General features: G+C 42.2%; 1 long non-coding RNA gene across 1 annotated transcript; it reads left to right on the plus strand.

Moving 5' to 3' along the window:
* The first annotated feature begins 531 nt into the window (after positions 1-531).
* LOC135320149 (uncharacterized) lies at positions 532-10654 on the plus strand. Its single transcript, XR_010379395.1, has 2 exons — positions 532-692; positions 10530-10654. It is a non-coding gene; the product is annotated as an uncharacterized LOC135320149 (long non-coding RNA).
* Positions 10655-17366: the final 6712 nt, after the last annotated feature.

Here is a 17366-nt window from a genome sequence, read left to right on the forward strand (position 1 = left end):
ACGCCTATCCCATGGCCAGCAGGTCTGGTCATCTAGTCACAAGGAAGGAGCCTGGTATACATTTGTCCCATGAGCACCTGCAGAGTCCAGCTCGGGTCCTGCCGGAACATCGAGGACAGTTCCTGAAAGCCTTTCTTATGCCCCAGACCTCCATTTCATGCCAGGAGATGGCCGTTCCTACCAGCAAATAGCTGTTCTTTTTCCTGTCTCCTTTGCTCCCCTGCTGTATCTGACCCAGTGCCAGAAACTTGTGACCCAGTTCCCCTCTGTCCTTAATCTCCACCCTGTAATACTTGGGTCTCGTGAGCTGTAGATCCTGCCAACTGAACTCTCTCTAGCCCCTAGTTAAGTACATGCACGTGCCTCAGCACCATTTGTAGACTGATGAGTTCTTGTTCTGTGAGTCGGTTCTGGAGACCGTGGGAAGAAGGGGAGATTCCCGTCCAGATGAAAAACACGCAGGATCTAGTCTCTGGAGGTTTTTAAAAATATACCATTACCTTCCAGTCGAGGTTTTCATAGATCATGAGAACATCCACGGAGAGACATCATAACACTGCAGACTCACCAGCTGACATGTGACATTACATCCTTCCTCTGAAAACCTGTTGTGGACTTACCGAACTCTCCCTGGGAAACCAGGGCACCGCACTCTAAGGTGGAACCACTCCTGCTCACAGTAGATACTGTAGGTAAGTAAGGACAAGGAAGCAGCACAGACAGCAGGCGGTCCCTGCTTTATGAATTCTACTCGATCTTGTTGCTAGCTCCGTGCTTGCCTAATAGCTGTAAAATCTGTTCTGCAAGAGAGGAAGCAAAGGCTTCAGACACTGAAACGAGAAGGAGCTCGTGGAGAGGCTGGGTGCTATCGCCGTCAATCTCCTTGGGTGTTTATCTAAAAGGGGTGACACAAAGGGAGAGAAATGGTGAACCGGTTGTGTCCACAGAGAGTGAGTCTGGAAAAACCTCTGCTTTGTTTGTTTGTTTGTTTGTTTTGTCATCTTCCTCACCTGAGACGGCCGAGTTTCTTTGATGAGGGTCAGAGAGGCGTATACCATTTCTCTGCTCTGATGTTGAAGTAATTCGTCACTGAGAGAAGAGAGTTCACCCTTAGAGGTCTGAGTCATCAGTGTACATAATTTCTTATTTCACTTCATCCAATCCTGAGTAGAAAACAAATGGTCTGTGGTGAAAAACCCTTTTAATTCTCTTTTGTCTCATAGAATTCAGAATATTCTCACCCGCTCATTGATTGAAACATCATGTCTATTACTTGGCAGGCTTGTAGGAGAATCTCAACGTTCCCCTAAAATACCGGAGATGTGGCTGAAAATGCATACAGGGAATTGTGCACATGACTACAGTGGGCTGTGAAAAGCTGCTTCTACATTCTCCTTACCAACCCAAAAGAAAATGGAAACCTTGTTATTTGTATGCTTTAAAGTGTCATTAAGACAAGATGGCCAGCCCGGCAAACATCTGTTGAGTTGAATAATACATACATAAAAGGCCAAGCATTGTCTGATCCCACCTATAGGAGATGTCTAGACTAGGCAAATTTATAGAGACAGAGAGTAGATTAGAGGACACCAGACACTGGGTGGAAGAGAGAACAGGGGTGTTACTGTTCAATGTAAACAGAGTTTCTGTGCTTATCAATGAAAAGCTTTGGGAAAGAGAGGTGATTTTTGTGCATTACTGTGAATCTAATTCATTCCACAGAATTGTACATGGTTGTACATTTGAACATGGTCCAAATGGTAAACTTCATTCTCTGTCTGTCTGTCTCTCTCTCTACACACACATACACACACACACACACACACACACACACACACACACACACACACACCACAATAAATTGATTCAAAAATTCTTAGTGCTCTTCGATCAGGAGGCAGAAGAGTCTCCTGGGGGCAGATGCAGCGTGTAGAAGAGCGACCAAGTCCGTCTCTGGATAATGACTGTAGAGCCCCAGTGGACTGACCAGTACACAGCAAGGGCTCTCCAGATATTAGCCGCCCCTAAACTATGGTCTGTCCTTGTCCCTTCTAAGCAGAAGTCACATGTGTCTCAGAGGTCTCAGGAACAAACTCTATGCACCCGTCAGCCCTCTTCTTGCCCTTGCCCCCGCTCTTTCTCCTCTCCTCCCTCTATTTTGCTGCTTTTAATATGCTGTGACACTCAAATGTTGAGGGTTTTTTTAATTTTTAATTTTTTTTTATTTGAGGGGGGTAATTAGGTCTGTTGATTGATTGATTGATTGCTTTTTAGAGGCGGTACCGGGGATTGAACACAGGACCTCATGCATGCTAAGCATGTGCTCTAACACTTGAGCTATACCTCCTCAAATGCTGAGTTCTTAATGTCAGTGAGTGTATTTTTTAGTTTTCCGATTTTTAGTGTTTGCACTTGTTTGATTTTTAAGTTCCAGTTTTCTGATGAGACCTCAGTTATGTCATCCATATTCTGGAACATGTTAGTCATAGTTATTTCTCTGCCCATGTCTGATAATTCCAATATTGGGGTCTTCTGGGTGTTTTCTTCTCTCTTCTTTTCATAACCTGTTTTGATAGGTCTGGTGGTTGATCTAAATGGCCGACATGAGGAAGAGGACATAGCTCAGTGGCAGAGTGCTCGCTCAGCCCGCTCAAGGTCCTGGATTCAGTCCCCAGTACCTCCACTAAAAATAAACAAATAAATGGACCTAAGTACATCCTCCCTAAAAAAAACACATAAATACCTAAAAAGTTAAAAATTAACAACAAACAAATGTCCGACATTGTTGAAAACAGAGCTGCCTCTCTGCAGGATGCTCTTCCCTCCGGAGAAGTTTCACCCCCTCTCTGGCAGCAGCTAGTGTGGGGCGGCCACAACAATCCAGTCAGGAGCTGAGGTGATTTGAGGACGCTTCAGGCTTTATCGGGCGTGGGTAACCCCTGGTTTCCCTCCTCCTGAGTGACAGGTCTCCAGGGGTCCCAACTCGCAGTCTGGGATGTGTACTGGGGATGAGCATTTGGGTGAGTTCTGCACTCAGGGTTGTACCCTAATACACCGTGGGACTCCTGAGGAAACTGCTGAGACTTGGGCCAGCTGTCTCCTCATCTTCTGAGTCTCAGATCCTATGCGGTTTAGGTACAAACAAATGCCTCAAGGAAGAAACCCACCCAAGGGAGGTCTCCCTTCTGCCTGCCCTTCTTCTTCTCCCTGAGATCGTGACTGCTCAGTATTGTCTGGTTTGAAAGTCTGACTGCAGCAGTTTTCCCAGCCCTATGAATTTTCCTGGAAGCAAATGTCTTCCCTGCTTCTTCATGGGTGTTTTGCCCATAGAATGTTGGGCTCCCACCCAGGGCAGTTTAGGATTCAGCAAGTTCCCTGAGGGGAAAAAGCAGCCCAAGACTGTGGGATTCCCCTTAGTGAGGTTCCCTTCTCCCCAGAACTTTCTGCCCTGATGTGCTGGACACAAAAGTCATCCTCTGGTGCCTACACGCAGACTTTTTTTTTTCTTTCCCCAGATTTTTAATTTTTGTCTGTGATGTATTAGAACTGTAACAAGCCCTTTCATCATGGCCATGGCTGGAAGCGGAAATGATCCACACATGATTTTTAAATCTGTTGCTTAAAGTTGAATATGCAGACCTGGCTCTAAAGTATGTTCCAAAAGATTAGTAATATCAGAGGCTTGTCCTATCGAGCTGAAGCTGCTTCTGGGTAGATGGGAACTGTCTTATATCCTTCCCCATAGTCTGGAAATCAGGAACTGTGCTAAAACGTAAGGCTGAATTTTCAAAAGCATGATGTCATCATGTTACAGTACTTCCAGCCATCTTAGGATTCTCTAGACACATAGAATTTAAGATATGAACTGTCATTTTACTTTAAAAAATATATTCAAAAACTAGTGGCTTGGAACTTTACGAATTTGATAAAAACAAAACAAAACAAAACAAAACAATTGAACACCCATAAAGCTACAAACTCAGGGAAATGAGTGAACTCCAAATAGGATAAACCCAGAGTAATTTTGATAAGGCACAAGATTCTTGAATTACTGAAAGCTTAAGACAAAAGAAAAAGAAAACAATCGAGAAATGAAAGACACAGAAATGACATGTTCTTTATCAGGGAAAACCAATTCCAGGGACAGCAGATTTTCCATCTTAAGCCACGGAGCACAAAAGGAAGCGCCATGCCATTTCTTCAATCTCCGTTTGTTTTGGTGGTTGTACAATGTGCTGAATTAATAGACATATGCATAATGAAATGATAACCACAATCAAGTTAATTAACATATGCATCACCTCACTAATTACCGTTTTTGTTTGTGTGGTGACAACACAGAAGCTCTGCTATCCTTGCAAATGTCAAGTATCCAATACACTATTATTAAGTGTAGTCACCATGCTGTACATTAGATTCCCAGAGCTTATTTATTTTATAACTGAGAGATTGTGCCCTTTGAAATCAAAATGAAACTCTAAGAGATAGTCAGGGAAACCAGAGAAAGGTGAACATGAAACACAAGAATGAGAATCAGAGGAAAGAAGAAAAATAAAAAAGCTGAAAGTGTAGACTTAAGTCCTAACAGAGGAATATTTACTTTTTTAAAATTAAAGTATAGTCAGTTTACAATGCTGTGTTAATTTCCAATGTGCAGCATAGTGATTCAGTTATATATACACATATCTATGTGTATAGTCCTTTTCATTTTCTTTTTCATTGTAGGCTATTAGTAGGTGTTGGATATAGTTCCCTGTGCTATACAGTAGGACCTTGCTGTTTATCTATTTTATATATATATATATATATATATATATATATATATATATATATATATATATATATATATCTGCAAATCCCAAACTCCCAATTTATCTCTCCACACACCCCTTATCCCTCCTAGTAACCACAAGTTTGTCTTCTATGTTTGTGAGTCTGTATCTGAATGTAAATAAGTTAATTTGTCTCATTTTAAGAGAGATATTTACTTTAAGTATACATTTTCTAAGTAAACCAATTAGAGGCAGACATGAACAGAAATGATGAAAGAAAAGTGACCTGAATATACTCAGTCTACACGAAAAGCATTTCAAAAACAACTACACCGGTAGATTTAAAGTAGGTTGATGGGGAAAATATACATCATGCTTACATTAATTATTTAAGAAACAGAAGTGGCTGTATCAGTATCAGAGAACGTGTACTTCCGATCAGAAAGATTACTGGGCACAGATGGCATGTTACATGAGGTATCGGTCGGAGAGATCCAGCAAGAAGTCATAGGAACCCTAAGTGTGTAGGCAGCCAGAACCAGTCGCTACATACACTACATGAAACAAAAGCTGATAGGGCTGAAAGGAATAACAGCCAAGCCCAGTATTATCGTTGGGAACTTCAACACTCTACTGTCAGGAATTGATAACATATTTTCTCATTGGATTGCAAAGCAGAACTCAACTGTACACTGAATTCCCAAGATGGATCCCTAGCAAGTGCTTCATCAATGTTAAAGGATTAATATTTAAAAGGACAAACGAACCAAGTTTTGCCAGTTGTATTATTCTGCAAAATATTCACCAGCACACCCTGAACTGATTTCCCCAGCAGAACGGCTGTATGTCCCTGCTGAACTCAAGCACATCCACGTGACTTACCTTGGTCTATGGCATATGCCATCCAAATGGAAAGTCACACACAGTAGGTCACATTATATCTTTTACAGGTATTGATATGACAGAAACATTTAATCCAAGCCTTCCACAGAATATTGTGTAATGTGTTCTGTTACCTCCAAGCAAAAACTTTAAAAGCTAGTCACATCTTCAATGAAAGCTGCATCCTGAAATAAATAGGGTATGGGTTAGAGCCATAGCCAACTCATGCGAGAAACAGAAACAGAGAAGAACTGAATAAATAGCAAATGAGATAGGTCTAAGTGATGTTTATTGTACTCAGCACCTGCACTCAGATAACAGACTTCAGATTCTGATAAATGTGAAGTAGGTGGTAAGGGACAGGGTGCCTGCTGAGAGTAACTATTAAGCTCAGGGGATGTATAAAGAAAAGAAGTTTTAATCAACTCAGTTCTAAGAGGACGCTGAGGAATTACTGTGTGCAATTACTGAGTCTCTTAGGACAAGGCAGGACCAGCAGAGCAAGCTTACGTCTGAAAACACTTTCTGTCCAGCACTGTCTACCCAAAAGTAAACAGCTGTAAAACTGAGCTGTGTTTGAAATCTCAGAGGTGCAGGTGGTGGTGGTGGTGGTGGAGGTCAAACACCCCTCACTTTTAGCAGAGACCCCAGTGGCTTCCACCCTGTGAGTCAGGATGACCAAACCAGAAGTAAATCAGCTCCCATTTCAGCCTGACTTTGCATCATGTAGCTGTGTGCAAATGATGAAACACATTCAACCAGGTGGCAATGGAGATGTCACTGAGCAAACTTGGGAAGACAGCTCACTTACGTGAACAGTTATATCCTTAAAAGCATATATTAGAAAAAAGAGAAGAAGACATGGAGCTGGCCAACATATACGTGAAAAGTTACTCAACATCATTAATCATTAGGGAAATTCAAGTCAAACCCACAAAGCCATCTCATCTGCCACCTGTCAGAATGGCTATTATCAAAGCGCCAAGAAAGAACAAGTGTTGGTGAAAATGTGGAGAAAAGGGAACCCCTGTGAGCTGTTGGTGGGAATGTAAGCAGGCACAGCCAAGTTGGGAAAAGCGTATGGCAGTTGTTCCAAAACTGAAAAGGGAACCGCTCCAGAATCCAGCAATTCCAATTCTGGGTTTTTATCTGAAGAAAATGAAAACACTACTTCAGAACGATATCTGCACCTCCACGTTTATCGCAGTGTTTTTACAACAGCCAAGTTATGCAAGCAGCCTGTGTTCATCGATGGATAAAGGATTAAGAATAGTGGTGTACCTATCTATATACAGTGGGATATTACTACGTCACAAAGAAGGAAATCTGCCGTCTGGGGCAACATGAATGCACCTCAATGGCATTATGCTGAGGAAAATATGTCAGACAGAGAATGACAAATACCATATCATCTCACCTAATATGTGAATTTCAAAACAAAACAACACGAAAACAAACAAAAAACCAAACAGGTAGATACAGAGAACAGATTGGTGATTGCCAGAGAAGTCAAAAGGTATAAACTTCCAATTACAAAATAAACGTCGTGGGGATGTAATGTACAGTATGGTGACTAGAGTTAATGGTACCGCATTGCATACAGTCGTCCCCCCTTATCCTCAGTTTCATTCCCTTTAGTGTCAGTTACCGCTATCAATTGCAGTCTAAAAATTCTACGTGGAAAATTCCAGAAATAAACAAATTGTACCTTTTTAATTCTGCGCCATTCTGAGTAGCGTGTTGAAATCTCCTGCTGTCCTGCTCTGTCCCACCTGAAAATGAATCACTCCTTCGTCCAGCACATCCCTCCCATTAATCACCCTGTAGTACAGCCATCTGGGTTATCAGATCCACTGGGGCGGCTTTGCAGTGCTTGTGTTCCAGGAAGCGTTATTTTACTTAATTATGGGCCCAAAGTGCAAGCGGAGTGATGCTGGCAATTTGGATATTCTCTTACTGTGCCTAATTGACAAGTTAAACTTTATCATGGGTACTTATGTAAAGAAAAATCATAGTACATATAGAGGTTAGTACTCTCCGTGGATTCAGGCATCCATTGGGGGTCGAGTGTATTTGAAAGTTGCTAAGAGAGCAAACCTTAAAAGTCCTCAGCACAAAAGCACCAGTTTTGTAACTGTGAATGGTGACACATGTTAAGTAGACTGATCGTGGTGATCGTTCTGTAATATACACAAATATCAAATCATCATGTTTTACACCTGAAACTAATATAATGCTGTATGTGAGTTATAGCTCAAGAAATATAATACATTTTAGAAAAGAAAAAAGACAAGAAGAATAGCAGAAAAAGCGCTAAGCATCCCCCTCAACAAGTTAAAAAATAGCAAGATAACACAGAGAAATACAAAGGATCAGTAAAGATAAAAGCCAAAATAATGAAGCATACAACAGAGCATTTTAACACAGTGTATCCCTGGTCCTTTTAATAGTCGGTAAGAAGAGAGACTTATAAAGAAAAATGAGTAAAGGCACAAATTAGTAATACCAGGAGTCAAATAGAGTGACATCACTAGAGACCTTTATGCGAATAAACTTGAAATTTAAGAGGAGGAGGACACACAGTAAAATACAACTTAATCAACCGGAGAGAAGATGACATTTAAAAAACATGGTTTGAACTAAAAATATGAAGTGAATGAAATTAAAACTTTCCACAAAGGGATCTCTAAGCCCAGACAGCTTCATAAATGAGTTCTGTCAATATTTAAATAAGAGATAATTCCAGTATTACACAAAATATTCAGAGAATAGGGAAACAGGCTATACTACATTTTCGTGTTTTATGAAGCATAGCATTGGTATCCAAACTGGTCAGGACACTTTGAGAAGGTTAAATTGCAAACCACCTTGTCTCATAAACATGGATGAAAATATCGCAAGCAAATACTTGTAAAAAAAAAAAAAAAAAAAGAAAGAAAGAAAAAGACCAGCAACATAGAGAAAACACAGCATACAATTACCAATTAGAACATAAGTCAATGTAATTCTTCACCCTAACAGACGGAAGGGCAAGGCAAACTAAACGCGATCTCCTCAGTGGATGCAGAAATATATGTTGTTAAGTCATCATTCACTCATGATGGAACACCTTCAGAAACAGAGATATAGAAGAGACTCTCTAAAGGTTTGTCGATATAATTTTAGAATGAACAGGGTCCTTCGAGGCATGTTGCATAGCAAAATTCATGAAAGGAAAAAGTGATATATTTCAGTGCAAGACGGAATAGAGATTCAGCCGGCTAAATCTGTGTAAAGGGAAACTCAAAAGGCCAAGTTTCAAGAAGTGTCTGCTCTCCATGTCACAGGCAATGGGCTGATTTCCTAATAAGAATGGTGTTTTATTGACTCATTTTTGAAAAACGGCACAAAGGCTTCTCTACTGCGTGTCATAACACCAGCCGCTGTAACAGGTAAACTCCCAAATCGTAGTGGTCTTGCACTACGGAAATGTTTCCCGCCCGTGTAAATTCCAAATGAAGGCAGGTTTAGGAGACAGGCTCTGCTTTTGGAAAAAAATTCAGGACCCAGACTGACAGAAGGAGCTCTGCCACCTTCAGCACTGGCTACGTCGGTCACTCGGGTACAAGCATTTTGCCAGCAGATGAGGGAAGAAAGAAAAGAGGAGGCTCTCACGGGAGGCTTGTAGGAGTCATGCTGGTCTATGTTGTACCTCACTCAGGTCCTCTTTCCCTTGGCCAGGACTCAGCCCACAGGCCACAGTTCGGTGCTGGAAGGCTGGGAACCTTCCAGCAGGAAAAGGAAACGGGTTTGGAGAACAGCTAGTCAGTCTCTGCTATTGGTCTGACAAATACTTTCACAGGAGGGAAGATACACAGTGGCTTAAACGTGTTTTAAAACCCCCCAGCCTTGCTCATAAGAAGAGAAACGTGTATTTTAACTACAACGAGGTATCGTGGTTTATCAAGTTGCCCCATACACAAATGTTTGAGATGCACGATTGCGGCGAGGTTGTGCGGGAACAGAAATGCTCCTGCATTGTTAGAGGGGGTGTGAACTGATATAAGACCTAGAGAGGGAAATTTAGCAGCATCTGGCAACGTGCTGTGTGCATTTGCTCTTCGATCCCGAAATCCTACTTCTATGAATTTATCCACTGGATATACTTGCCCGTGTGTGGAATGATGTCCCATATAAGCTTATTCAAGGCAGTATCATCGGGGATTGGAAAACCCATAGTGTCCATGGGTAGCAGACTGGTAAATAAATAAAGGTGGATACATCTATGTAAAAGGATACCATGTAGCTGTTTTGGGTTTTTTTGTTTTGTTTTGTTTTGTTTTAAAGAATGTTATGTAGCTGCTTAGGGGTTAAGTGTGCATTCTGAAACTGCAGTGCATGGGTCCGATCCTGGCTCTTCCCACTATGGGCCATATCACTTTGGCACGTTATTCACATTCTGTGAGCTTTCGTTTCCTCATCAGTAAACAAGGGTCACATTTCCTCCAGTGGGTCTGACGAGGGTTAAACCAACAGGTTTAGAGCTCTTAAAACCATGACATGACCAGCACTCTCCAACATTTGTCCTCATCATGATCCGACAGAAAGACCTCCGAGGTACATTAAAAATGGAAAATGCAGGCCCACAATGCTGTTGGCTATTTGTACATAAAGCGGACAGGTTGAAATACACGTGTACGCTTGTCTATGCATAATGTACCTCTGAAAGGAAGGCTAGAGAAGAACCTGGCAGAACGTGTTGTTGCCTTTGGGAGCAGAACTGGGTGCTTCCACAGCTGGGGTGAGAGGCACATTTTTGACTGTGTGTTTTGAAGTTTTTGGATTTTATACTATGACTGTAATTTTCATCTATTCAATTTTTTCTTTTCGTTAAAGGCAAGAAGAAAAGACAAAGCAAACCTGGGATTCGGAGCTGTGCGATCTGAACTGTGTTCGTCTACCACGCAGGTCCAGCTATATAAGGAGGGGCCTATTGCAAAATGAAAATGTGTGGTTTCTCATTCCGAAAGCAGTGAAAAGCTTTTTTTCCCCCACCTTTCTCCCACAGTCTCTCTTTGACCTGTCGTTGTGTTTTGTATTTGCTGTCTGATGTCCTGAAGTTCCTCACAGGTGTCTAGGGGCCGCACCCTGGACCCGGCACTCTCCACCCTGGCCCTTCCTGGGCCCACACCCAGGCTCCCACCAGAGGGTGGAGTGAGGACAAGACACCCGCCAGGGCAGGAGGGGAGGGCAGTCTGGGTGGGTGGCTGGGTGAGTGCACAGCAGAGAACCTGTCCCAGTGAGGCTGGGAGCTGGTGGACTGGGCCTCAGGAGAACAGAGGCTCCGGGTCCCCAGTTCCTACCGCATTGTCTGGTCAGACACCACCTACAAGCACGAATTCAGAGAAAAGAGGTTACGAATTTCTAGAAGGCGGCATTAAACCAAAAATGCAGGGACCCATTTGCGGTGCAGGTTCAGTCCTGTGGGACTCACTACACCTGCTGCAGGCTCTGGACTCCCGCCCTGCTGTCATGTCTTACCTGTGTGCCAGTAGCTAACTTCTCTTGGGATTCGGTCTCTTCATCATCAAATGGAGGTTAAAAAAAACCCCCACAAAACCTTACCCGTTTTTGGTGAAACTTCAGTGAGATTTTATGTGTAAAGTGCTTAGCATATTACCTAGTACGATGCCACAAATCGTTACATGTTGAATATAATCGTTAAATTATTAACGAGACTGTAGTCGTATTACATTATAATTAACAATGAGCAGACATTGTCTCAGAATTCGAATGATTAAATCCTCCTTTAAAATAGCATTGAGGTGATATAAGGAGCACAACAAACAAGCCTCACATTACAGAGAACCGTCGACCACAGCAGAATAAACAGGAGAGTTCCTCCTACAGGTTTGGATGGAGTAATGTGCCCCAGACCACCCCCAGAGCTGTCGCCATCCTGAAAGCCACTCACCCACCCGCAGGTAATATCAGCAAGTTCAGAGCAAAGTGTCTGACTATTATGAACCCATTTTGGTAAAAAATTGGTCCTGGTGAGACACGTGGTTGGCAGAAGCTGGGTCAAGTACCTCAGTTGCCATGGCAACCAAGTATATCAAGAGCTCCATCTCTCCTAGAAAATGCAGGGAGAGGCTTTCTCTAAGAAGCAGGACTGCAACTTACTGGGAAGAGTTGGTGCCTCTCTTCTGGGTCCTGTGCACTTTCCACCAGGCCCACATCCTGTCTACACGCAAAAACCACCTCTTCAGGGGCCATTTTTAAGCTTCCGTGGAGCAGCAGTGCCCACGGGTTCAGGCATCTTCCACGTCCTCAGCCCAGCACACCATCCTCCTTGCCTCCACCTGTTCTTCCTTCCTCATGAGGTTGGGTGCCTTTTCTTTTCACTCATCAAAGTGCCGCTGTCTCTGTACACACTCTTTCACTGGAATTACTGCAGGGTGTGTTCCATTCCCCCACCCCATTGATAGGGGGACCAAGTGGGGCCGTAGCTGCAGGACCATGTCGGGGTCAACACAGGGTAAGTTACAGCAGGTTTGTAGCCCGATGGGTATGAGTCAGACGTGGTGTAAGGCAGCGAGTTCGTGTTAGTTTTCTCCAAGTCATGAGCTGGTTCTCCAAATGTTGACCTTTTCAACAGCAGTGTTGGGAGAGGAAGTCCACTATGGGCCCTGAGTGTTCCTTTGTGGTTTTGATGGAAGGTATGCCAGGAATTTAAAGCCCTAATCACCCTTAACCAGGGAGATTTCTCAGGGTTTTATTTGTGCTGAGCAATCCTGAAGGATGAGGTAAGGCCTCCCCCTGAGAGCAGGATTGCTTCTGCTCACTGTACCAGCGGTACAACTCCCAAGCTCAGGGTTCCCGTCCCAGGTCACAACCCTCTGCCTGTGCAGGCGTCCAGGCAAGTCTACCTTCATCATCCCCGTGCGACTTTGGGCACATGGAGAGCTGGTGCAAACTCGGTGCCCTGGCTACTGCTTTTGCTGCCAGTATAATGTCCTTTGTCTCTCACCCGGGAATCTTCTGTCTTCTGCCAGGATCCGTCAATCTGTGGCAAATGAGCTTGTGAGCTTGCAAGTAGGATAAATCCTCAGACCCTCCACAGTCCTTGACACACAGATTTAAGCACATCACTCTGTTTCCCTTTGCTTTGAAGATAAAGGCCAACTTTGCTAACAGGATCTTCCAGGCCCTGCGTGGTCTGACCCTGCTTACCTCTCCAGGTTCCTGTGCCACTCTCCCCCAAATCTCTCTGCTCTTTAGTCATAGGAAGGAATAATTCAGTGGCTGACATGTGGCACTTGCCTGACACTTACAAGGAGGCCTCCGTGTTGCTGATAACGGGGCCTGCTGCTCCAGCTAAGCCATGTTGTTGTCCTGTTGGACATAAGCAACCGAATCACCCAGCCAAATCTCGATTCCCATAATAGGTCCTTTCTAACATGATCTTCCTGACACCCATGTGTGGCTCCCCACGTCCTTCATTTCTTCACTGCAGTGAGTAATAAATGCAACTTATTTAATGCCCTGTGTCTTGGTGCTTTTTGTTTGGCATTAACATATACAATGTCAGTAGTCCTTTCAGCTTAACAAATGTGCCAATTTCTTTCCTGCCACAGGGCCTTTGCACGTACTGTTCTGTCCGCCTAGAACACTGTTCTCCTCTCCTCCTTATCCTTGCTATTAATTAATACATTTCACATATAATTGTCATACATTTCCATGTAGCAAGCCTTATGTTAGTTGCAGGGAATGCAGCAGTAAGCAAAAAGAGGCTTCCTAGTTCTCCTTTTCCTTATAACTATGCAGATAAGACATAATTTAATCCAACCTGACACTAATGAATATATCATATAATTCTACCATGACTTAATTGCTCTGATGATAAGAAGCACACTTCTTGTGGTTTCTTGATAAGAGGAATCTAATCTAGACTTGTGTGTGGGAGCCAAGTGAGTAGCACTAAAGTGAAATCTGTAAGATAATGTAGACATTAATTAATGGCTTATCAGTCCTGACTGCAGGTATAGTGTGTACAAAGACCCTATGGTCCATGTAATTGCAAAAGGTTCAAGGAATGGGAAAGGTGTTATATGACTGGAGTGCAAAGTAGAAGTAAGAGAGTGTTGTGAGATCAGGAGGCAAAAGACGTATAATAGCTAACTGCATTGGTTTGTATAATCAGACTGCCTGCATTTGGTCCTCAGGTCTCTCACTTACTGTGTCGCAGAAGGTAAGTTACTGAATGTCTCTGTACCTTACTTGTATTACAGGCATGATTGAAAACTGTCTTATAGGGTTTTTATGAGAATTTCATGATATAATGCTTGTAGTGCACAGAGGACCATACAAACTGATTGCAGATGACATTCAATGAATATTAACTGTTATTATAATGACTATGGTGATTAGGCAAGGTGAGCAGGGCTTCGAGTAGAGTGATAAAACTTCGTAGTAGTGCAAAAGTAAAAGAAGATCTGAAAAAAGATAAATTAATTTATTTACGAAACAGAAATGGACTCACAGACTGGGGGAAGGGGATGAAAAGGGATAAATTGGGAGTTCACGATTTGCAGATACTACTATATATAAAATAGATAAATAACAAGTTTCTATTGTATACAGGGAACTATATTCAATATCTTGTAGTAACTTATAGTGAAAAAGAATATGAAAACAAATATATGTATGTATATATATGACTGAACTATTATACTGTACACCAGAAATTGACACAACATTGTAAACTGACTACACTTCAATTAAAAAAACATAAAAGAGGCACTCAATTCTCATGCTGACTTGTACTTGGACTACTCTGAGTTTGAGCAGTTCATTTATAGTTTGTATTCTAGGTGCCCATTTTCTCCCACCTCATCCTGGCAATTAGATAGAGAGATATCAGACCATGCAGACCATATTTAGATTTTGGTTTTTCTCCTAAGAGCTAGGAAGTTTTTTTTTTTTTTTTTTTAGAGTTTCCAGGTAAATTGAGTGGGGTATGTATGTGACATGCTCTAATATTTGTTTTAAAAATGTCATTTGGAAAAATATGGACTGGAAAGAACTCAGAGTCAATGTGAATAGTGGCCAGTTAGGAAGTAGTTGAAGTAATCAAAGAATGACATGATGAGATCTTGGAAAAAGATGGTATAGTGGAGATAGGAAAACACTGACAATTTTGGTAAATATCTGGGAATAAAATCTATAGAAATTGGCAATGAATAACACATGAAAGGTAAGGGCAAAAGCAATGACAATGGTGATGCCTAGATTTCTGGTGTATGCAAACAATAAACTGTGAAACCATTGAAAAAGATGATAGCACTGTAAGTAAGGGAACCAAATTTAGGAGGAGGAGCATACATTTGTCCTTGATTATACAGAGTTTGAGCTGCCTTTGAGACACCCAATTTGATACATGGAATAGAAAGTTGGTATTCTTGTTTGGAGTTCTGATACTGATGTGGGCTGAGAAATAAAAGTCCTTTGTAGCTTATAGATGGTGATGAAAGATGAAGGTATGATTGGCATTACTTTATAGGGAGCATGGTATGGTAATAAGTGGCCTTAGAACCGAGCCACAAGAAACTCAAATATTTAATGCTTAAATAGAAGATGACCCTACAATGTGGCTAGGTAAATGGCCAGCAAGGTAGGATCGCCAGGAAATTAGTGCCGCTGAAGTCAAAAGAAAAGACTGTTTCTAGGAGGAAAGACTGCTCTGTGGTATCAGAGGAGGAAGCAAAGGCAAGGAACTGAGTGAAGACTGGAAATTTTCCATTGCCTTTAGCAACCCAGAGGTGATTGGTTATATATATTAGGTAGTGAGAGTTATTGCAGGGAGTGATGGAGTGAAAGTCAGTGGTAAGCTGAGAGGTAAGAAGTAGGTGAAATAATGACAACAGAGCCATTTCTTTTGAGACATCTGGCTGGGAAGGGAGAGAGAGAGAAGAGGCAATTTTTAGAGGGTTGATAAATTTCAAGGAAGGGGGATTAGAAAAAAATAATTTGCCAAGTTAAATTTTTCAACAGTTTATTGTTTACTCTGGTGCCAGGCATTGTGTTAAATGCTTTACATACATTATGACATTTAATCTTTACCACAGTCTAATGGTAGAGGGATTATTATCTCCATCTGACATATGAAAAAAGCGAAGGCTTGAAGGGGTTAAGTGACTTGCCTAAAGCCACATTACATCTGAGTGGCAAGGTCACATGCCAGAGCCAGTGTGACACCAAAGCCTATGCACCGAACTGCTGCCATAAACCATATCTTTTCCCTTGACTTTCAGCTACAAATCCCTGATTCCTTCCATTCTGTCCATTGTTGCTCTACTTCAGCTGTCTAAGAAACCCGAGGTAACCAAAGGAACAACCGAGAAAGCCAGACTTCCCAGCATCCTAGAGGGATAGTGGAAGTTCTTTGACTTGGAGGCATGGGAAGAGGGGCCACACTTCCAGTGGTGTCTTTCAGGCTCTAGTGAATTTTAGGGGCGGTGACCTGCCACTCTTTCCAGCAGATTTTTTTTTAACTACAGGGATAGAGAATGGCTATTTGTCCTGGGATTGCGTGTGTTGCGGGGAGTAGGGCGGGGAGGATGGACACTTGGAGATTTTCTCTGTCTGGCTGCTCTGCTTAACTCCTGACGGGGTGATTGCCAAGCTCAGGGACATAATCACACTCTCTTCTGTAAACCAAGGAGATTCCTTCCCAGGTCTCATATCAAAGGAGAGGAATGACAGCGATAGGAGGGATTGGCATAGAGCCCGGGTTTTTGAGCTGTGGTCAGATGTGCCGACTGCTGCTGAGATGGGGCTTCTATTTTTAAAGGGGCGCTTCTAGAGTGGATCTCTCAGTGTCCTTTCAGCCTACGCCTTTGGTAACCACCAAAAACCCGCAAGGCATCTTTCTGTCTCTGACTTCATGTTATCTTACAGCCAGGAGGGCACGTGCACATTAATCAAAAATAACATTTGTGTCTCTTTTAGTTGCTGTTTTCTCTCTCACACCTAGAACAGCTCTAATTTTATTAAATAAATGAAATAATAGTTGAAAGAATGACATATGTTTATAATAATCACATGATTTATAGAGTGCTTGTTGTGTGTCAAGCACTGTTCTAAGTGTTTAATATGTATGAATTCATTATAGTATGTGATATGAAGGAAAAGCACCTATTACTTTAACAGGGTCACTTAACCTACTTTGAGGGGGTCAGCAAACACATCCCCAAGGAAAGTCACTTGCATCATGATTTGAAAGAAGAGTAGGCTTTGACTAGTTGAAAAACGGAGTGGAGATGGAAATCATTCTAGACACGTTACATAAATAACAACATTTATTAATGAAGAGCAGAAACCTTGACCGACTTGGGAGGTTGGAAAGCAGCAGGTGTGGTTGGGCCAGGTAGCACTTATAGGTCACATTATGGATTTTGGTGTTTTTGTCTCACAGCAGTCAAGAATTTTAAATTAGGATATGATATCAGTTTTGCAGAAAATACTGTCAGCACTATAAATAACAAATGGAAGGGCAGGGCTGATGTGAGTAGATCAATAAGGAGACTATTGTAGTAATTCAGGTGTGACAGTGATGGTCATTTGTATTAGAGTAGTGACAATAGAGATGAAGAAAGTGGAGGGATTTAAGAGTTATTTAGGAGCTAAAGTCAGCAGAACTTAATGTTGGAGAAGATGTCAGAGATGACTTCC

The sequence above is a fragment of the Camelus dromedarius genome, chromosome X, assembly GCF_036321535.1.
Source record: "Camelus dromedarius isolate mCamDro1 chromosome X, mCamDro1.pat, whole genome shotgun sequence".
Taxonomy (NCBI): Eukaryota; Metazoa; Chordata; class Mammalia; order Artiodactyla; family Camelidae; genus Camelus; species Camelus dromedarius.